Here is a 7,664-nt window from a genome sequence, read left to right as displayed (position 1 = left end):
TAGCAACCTTTTCAATCTGTCCCCACCCCGTACAGTTTTCTTGATCATTTCAATCCCCTGTACTTTTAAAGATGATGGGTCACTCTGATGAATTTCTCTATAATGTTTGGCCATTGGATAATCCTCATTGTTTGTCTTGATTGCATATTTGTGTTCTGAGAAACGTGCTTTTAATTTCCTCTTTGTTCTCCCCACATAAAAACATCCACAAGGACACAGCAAACGGTAAACAACATATTCAGAGTTACAGTTAATAAAATAATTTGTTTTGTATTCCTTTTTTGTTCTCAAATCTAAAAAGGTTTTGCTCTGGATGATACCCTCACAGTGTTTACATGATCCACACTTATAGGTCCCGTAGAGGTCTTTTTGTATCCATGTCTTCTCTTTCCTGTCTGGCAGGTAACTTTTGACCAGCTTGTCTTTTATAGAGGGGGCCCTTTTGAAAACAGTCATCGGTGGATCAGGGAAGACTTCCTTCAGAAGTGGGTCGCTATGGATTATTTGCCAATTTGACCTGATGATTTGTTTCATCTTCGGGGCACAGCTGTTGAATTGAGTGATGAAGCAAGGCCCTCTGGTTTTGTTGTTTTTCTTTTTTCTCTTTTTTAAGAGGTCAGATCGGTTTTGGGACTGGGCTTTTTGCATTGCACTGTCCACCACTGCTGGGGAGTAACCCCTTTCACAGAACCTTGTTTGCATGTCTTTAGCCTGGGTCTGAAAGTCTGAATCACTGCTGCATATCCGTTTAAGGCGTTGAAATTGTCCGACAGGAATGTTGTTTTTGAGTGAGTTGGCATGGAAGCTGTCAGATCTGAGTAAGGTGTTCCTATCTGTGCTTTTCCTATAGATAGTGGTTTGTAAAGATCCACTATCATCAATGGAAATTGATAGGTCCAAAAAATGTATAGACGTCATTGAGTATTCAATTGAGAGTTTGATGTTCTCATTGGTTGAATTTAAATACTTATGAAAGTCCAACAGCTCACTCTCACTTCCTGACCATATTAAATAAATATCATCAATGAAGCGACAATAGAACATGACCTTGTCCAAAAACACATTATTTCGTTGGTTGTATACAAATGTGTCTTCCCAGTAGCCCAAAAAAAGGTTGGCATAATTAGGTGCAAAACATGCACCCATTGCTGTGCCTTTCCGCTGCCTGTAGAAAGAGTTCTGAAAAATGAATACATTGTTGTGCAGAGTCCATTTTGTCAAAGACAATAAAAATTCATTTGGTGGTGTGGTGTCAGAACGTAAGGATAAATAATGTTGCAAGGCCTCCAAGCCTCCCTGATGGTCGATATTAGTATACAGAGAGGCTACATCTAGGGTCACCATGTAGCAGCCTGTGGCATTTGTAATGTTCATCAATGCACATAAAACATCTGTGGTATCCTCAATGAAAGATGGCAAGTCTCGCACAAGAGGTTTTATGAAATAGTCCACAAACTGAGAGCTTGGCTCTGTCAATGAGCCATTCCCTGATATGATTGGTCTCCCTTCCGGGTGCTCCAGATTTTTGTGGATTTTTGGCAACATGTAGAAACATGGCATTTGTGGGTTTTCATTCATCAGGAAAGAGAACTCTTTGTCAGAAATCCAGTTTGAATCTTTAGCCTTGGACAGTATAGCCCTAAGTTCACTCTTCATTAACTCAAAGGGATTCATGCTTAATTGTTCATAGTAGACATCATTTCCCAGTTGTCTTTGTGCTTCAGTAATGTAATAGCTAGTGTCCATTACCACTACTGCACCCCCCTTGTCAACCGGTTTGTTCATAATTTCATCATTTTTTGACAGGTTTTCAAGTGCTACCCTTTCTTTTCTTGTTAGATTGTCCTTCATTTTTCTCTGTCTTTTACTGAACATTTCATTCATGTCATGTGACACTTTCTTTGTAAAGGCAACCAAAGTTGGGTTATTGCTCATTGGCATAAAGGTAGACTTGGGTGTAAAAGGTGTCTTAACAATACAAGTAGAATCTGAGTTTTCACCAGTCGTGCTGTGTACATTTTTATTTTTTTGGTGGTACCACACTTTTAAATGAAGATTTCTATAGAATCTGAAGAGGTCCACATTTGTTTTAAACTCAGCAGCATTGCACACAGGGGCAAAGGTGAGTCCTTTAGATAGCACATTTATAGAATCTTGTGTCAATGCGTGCTTGGAGATGTTGATTACCGTTGATTTCTGACTCTGCTCCGAAGGCTCTCCCTTGAAATTGTTGGATCTACGTCTCCCCCTCCTGGTCTTCCTTTTTGTTTGCGTTTCTGCTGGGGGGCTTTTTTGGTGTGTGATCCAGTTCCTAAAAAATCACCATGTGTGTCTTCATGGGTAGAATCATGCTCCTCTTCACTTGTACTGAGATTGAAGGACACCACTCGCCTCCGCCTTTCTGGTTGTCGTCTTGTAGTTTCCTTCCATGTGTAGACCTTGCCTTCAGCATAGTCCCTCTCATCTCGACGGAATTTGCTCAGTTTGTACTCTTTCAGTTCCATGGCGAACTTATCCAAGTTTGTTTTCAGCTCATTCTCGAATGAAGATTGTTGGGATTCATTGCTGGCTTGTGTCAATTGCCTCTTTAACTCATCCATTTTTGTTTGCAGTTTTTCTTTTTCTTTTTTAGTTTGTTCAATAATGAGTAATATGAGGTCAAGAGAACATTTGTTTAAGATGCCCTCCCACTGTTCACGAAAGGTAGCATCCTCCAATCCAAAGGACGGAAACTTCTTTATCCGTAGGCCTCTCGGGATACGTTTTTCTCTCCAGGAATCCGATAGATATATAAGGTGCCATTGAAGTTTGATGTCTTTTTCACAAGTTATTTTAAAGTCTGTGTACATACGATCCAACTCCTTTTTGGAGGAACTTGGCAGAGGGGTTCCAGTTAGAAGGGAATCTGGTACAACTATATTGTTGCCTTCCTCAATGGAATAAGAAAAATAAGACATATTCTTCTCCGTCTCTCGTGACATATTTGATCACAGAGGATAAAACAGGAAACACTCACTTGTTTGAGTGGAGCAACAAGCCAAATAGCTCAACCTTGATATGACCAAAAAAGTAACAATGTTTGGAAGTCAGAGGCGTGCTCAGTCCCTTTAGGAAGATGAAAAAAGTATTCTTGTGGGTGGTCTTTGGTTCAAGGTTCAATGTCAAAAAAGTCCAAAAAATTGCTTGAAAAGAGAAAAAACTTTTCTTCACCAAGGCACTCCAAAAAGTATAGTTAAAATGTCTTTATTATTATGACATGTCCATTAAGGACTTTTAAAATGGCCCACGCGTAGCGGCAGTTGAGCCTTCTTCAGGGCATAGTGATACTGACACAGTGAAGCCTTTTGTTAGACAAACATTCCACCTGTTGACTAGTTGATTGCCCACAATTAGTGCACCTCCCCCACCACAGACTTAAGTGTAGCTAAGACCCGCCCCCTAAAACAGGTCCTTGAAAACAATTACAAAAAATAGCAGATCCAGTATATTAAACATTTCAAAAAGTAGATACTGAGTACAATAGCAGTGATAAAATACAAAAAAACACATTGTTACAAAAAAAGGTCTGTAGTCTATTTCCTCATTAAGACCTGGATGCTCCATTGCCTTGAAGCTCCAGATTCAAAAGGTTTCTCTGTAGCAACCTTATCAATCTGTCCCCACCCCATACATTTTTCTTGATCACTTCAATCCCCTGTACTTTTAAAGATGATGGGTCACTCTGATGAATTTCTCTATAATGTTTGGCCATTGGATAATCCTCATTGTTTGTCTTGATTGCATATTTGTGTTCTGAGAAACGTGCTTTTAATTTCCTCTTTGTTCTCCCCACATAAAAACATCCACAAGGACAGAGCAAACGGTAAACAACATATTCAGAGTTGCAATTAATAAAATCATTTGTTTTGTATTCCTTTTTTGTTCTCAAATCTAAAAAGGTTTTGCTCTGCATGATGCCCTCACAGTGTGAGAGNAAAACGTATCCCGAGAGGCCTACGGATAAAGAAGTTTCCGTCCTTTGGATTGGAGGATGCTACCTTTCGTGAACAGTGGGAGGGCATCTTAAACAAATGTTCTCTTGACCTCATATTACTCATTATTGAACAAACTAAAAAAGAAAAAGAAAAACTGCAAGCAAAAATGGATGAGTTAAAGAGGCAATTGACACAAGCCAGCAATGAATCCCAACAATCTTCATTCGAGAATGAGCTGAAAACAAACTTGGATAAGTTCGCCATGGAACTGAAAGAGTACAAACTGAGCAAATTCCGTCGAGATGAGAGGGACTATGCTGAAGGCAAGGTCTACACATGGAAGGAAACTACAAGACGACAACCAGAAAGGCGGAGGCGAGTGGTGTCCTTCAATCTCAGTACAAGTGAAGAGGAGCATGATTCTACCCATGAAGACACACATGGTGATTTTTTAGGAACTGGATCACACACCAAAAAAGCCCCCCAGCAGAAACGCAAACAAAAAGGAAGACCAGGAGGGGGAGACGTAGATCCAACAATTTCAAGGGAGAGCCTTCGGAGCAGAGTCAGAAATCAACGGTAATCAACATCTCCAAGCACGCATTGACACAAGATTCTATAAATGTGCTATCTAAAGGACTCACCTTTGCCCCTGTGTGCAATGCTGCTGAGTTTAAAACAAATGTGGACCTCTTCAGATTCTATAGAAATCTTCATTTAAAAGTGTGGTACCACCAAAAAAATAAAAATGTACACAGCACGACTGGTGAAAACTCAGATTCTACTTGTATTGTTAAGACACCTTTTACACCCAAGTCTACCTTTATGCCAATGAGCAATAACCCAACTTTGGTTGCCTTTACAAAGAAAGTGTCACATGACATGAATGAAATGTTCAGTAAAAGACAGAGAAAAATGAAGGACAATCTAACAAGAAAAGAAAGGGTAGCACTTGAAAACCTGTCAAAAAATGATGAAATTATGATCAAACCAGCTGACAAAGGGGGGTGCAGTAGTGGTAATGGACACTAGCTATTACATTACTGAAGCCCAAAGACAACTGGGAAATGATGTCTACTATGAACAATTAAGCATGAATCCCATTGAGTTAATGAAGAGTGAACTTAGGGCTATACTGTCCAAGGCTAAAGATTCAAACTGGATTTCTGACAAAGAGTTCTCTTTCCTGATGAATGAAAACCCACAAATGCCATGTTTCTACATGTTGCCAAAAATCCACAAAAATCTGGAGCACCCGGAAGGGAGACCAATCATATCAGGGAATGGCTCATTGACAGAGCCAAGCTCTCAGTTTGTGGACTATTTCATAAAACCTCTTGTGCGAGACTTGCCATCTTTCATTGAGGATACCACAGATGTTTTATGTGCATTGATGAACATTACAAATGCCACAGGCTGCTACATGGTAACCTTAGATGTAGCCTCTCTGTATACTAATATCGACCATCAGGGAGGCTTGGAGGCCTTGCAACATTATTTATCCTTACGTTCTGACACCACACCACCAAATGAATTTTTATTGTCTTTGACAAAATGGACTCTGCACAACAATGTATTCATTTTTCAGAACTCTTTCTACAGGCAGCGGAAAGGCACAGCAATGGGTGCATGTTTTGCACCTAATTATGCCAACCTTTTTTTGGGCTACTGGGAAGACACATTTGTATACAACCAACGAAATAATGTGTTTTTGGACAAGGTCATGTTCTATTGTCGCTTCATTGATGATATTTATTTAATATGGTCAGGAAGTGAGAGTGAGCTGTTGGACTTTCATAAGTATTTAAATTCAACCAATGAGAACATCAAACTCTCAATTGAATACTCAATGACGTCTATACATTTTTTGGACCTATCAATTTCCATTGATGATAGTGGATCTTTACAAACCACTATCTATAGGAAAAGCACAGATAGGAACACCTTACTCAGATCTGACAGCTTCCATGCCAACTCACTCAAAAACAACATTCCTGTCGGACAATTCCAACGCCTTAAACGGATATGCAGCAGTGATTCAGACTTTCAGACCCAGGCTAAAGACATGCAAACAAGGTTCTGTGAAAGGGGTTACTCCCCAGCATTGGTGGACAGTGCAATGCAAAAAGCCCAGTCCCAAAACCGATATGACCTCTTAAAAAAGAGAAAAAAGAAAAACAACAAAAACAGAGGGCCTTGCTTCATCACTGAATTCAACAGCTGTGCCCCGAAGATGAAACAAATCATCAGGTCAAATTGGCAAATAATCCATAGCGACCCACTTCTGAAGGAAGTCTTCCCTGATCCACCGATGACTGTTTTCAAAAGGGCCCCCTCTATAAAAGACAAACTGGTCAAAAGTTACCTGCCAGACAGGAAAGAGAAAACATGGATACAAAAAGACCTCTACGGGACCTATAAGTGTGGATCATGTAAACACTGTGAGGGTATCATCCAGAGCAAAACCTTTTTAGATTTGAGAACAAAAAAGGAATACAAAACAAATTATTTTATTAACTGTAACTCTGAATATGTTGTTTACCGTTTGCTGTGTCCTTGTGGATGTTTTTATGTGGGGAGAACAAAGAGGAAATTAAAAGCACGTTTCTCAGAACACAAATATGCAATCAAGACAAACAATGAGGATTATCCAATGGCCAAACATTATAGAGAAATTCATCAGAGTGACCCATCATCTTTAAAAGTACAGGGGATTGAAGTGATCAAGAAAACTGTACGGGGTGGGGACAGATTGAAAAGGTTGCTACAGAGAGAAACCTTTTGGATCTGGAGCTTCAAGGCAATGGAGCATCCAGGTCTTAATGAGGAAATGGACTACAGACCTTTTTTGTAACAATGTGTTCTTTTGTATTTTATCACTGCTATTGTACTCAGTATCTACTTTTTGAAATGTTTAATATACTGGATCTGCTATTTTTTGTAATTGTTTTCAAGTACCTCTTTGAGGGGGCGGGTCTTAGCTACACTTAAGTTTGTGGTGGGGGAGGTGCACTAATTGTGGGCAATCAACTAGTCAACAGGTGGAATGTTTGTCTAACAAAAGGCTTCACTGTGTCAGTATCACTATGCCCTGAAGAAGGCTCAACTGCCGCTACGCGTGGGCCATTTTAAAAGTCCTTAATGGACATGTCATAATAATAAAGACATTTTAACTATACTTTTTGGAGTGCCTTGGTGAAGAAAAGTTTTTTCTCTTTTCAAGCAATTTTTTGGACTTTTTTGACATTGAACCTTGAACCAAAGACCACCCACAAGAATACTTTTTTCATCTTCCTAAAGGGACTGAGCACGCCTCTGACTTCCAAACCCATAACTGTCTAATGGATTTCAATGGAAATCAATGCATTTCAATGTAATCCCAAACACATTACATAACTAAGGTATAGAGGAATAAAGGAAGTTGGGAGATGTCACAATGCACATTATATCACATCTGGAGTGTGTAGACCTCGGAAAAATAAATGGATTGGATAGCTTAATAGAAATTACACAGTTATTTTATACCCACACCTCATGGCCGTCCATTAAAAATCAATGCATTTCAAAGTACAATGTACTTTACAGAACTTAAGTACGGATAGAGGAAGTTGGGAGACCCCAGGGGGATAGGTTGGATTGCAACTTTTGCTATATCATATCTGGAGAGTGTGTGCTTTCAGAAAATACATG

This window comes from Engraulis encrasicolus, unplaced genomic scaffold, assembly GCF_034702125.1.
Source record: "Engraulis encrasicolus isolate BLACKSEA-1 unplaced genomic scaffold, IST_EnEncr_1.0 scaffold_60_np1212, whole genome shotgun sequence".
Lineage (NCBI taxonomy): Eukaryota > Metazoa > Chordata > Actinopteri > Clupeiformes > Engraulidae > Engraulis > Engraulis encrasicolus.
This window is presented reverse-complemented; position numbering follows the sequence as displayed.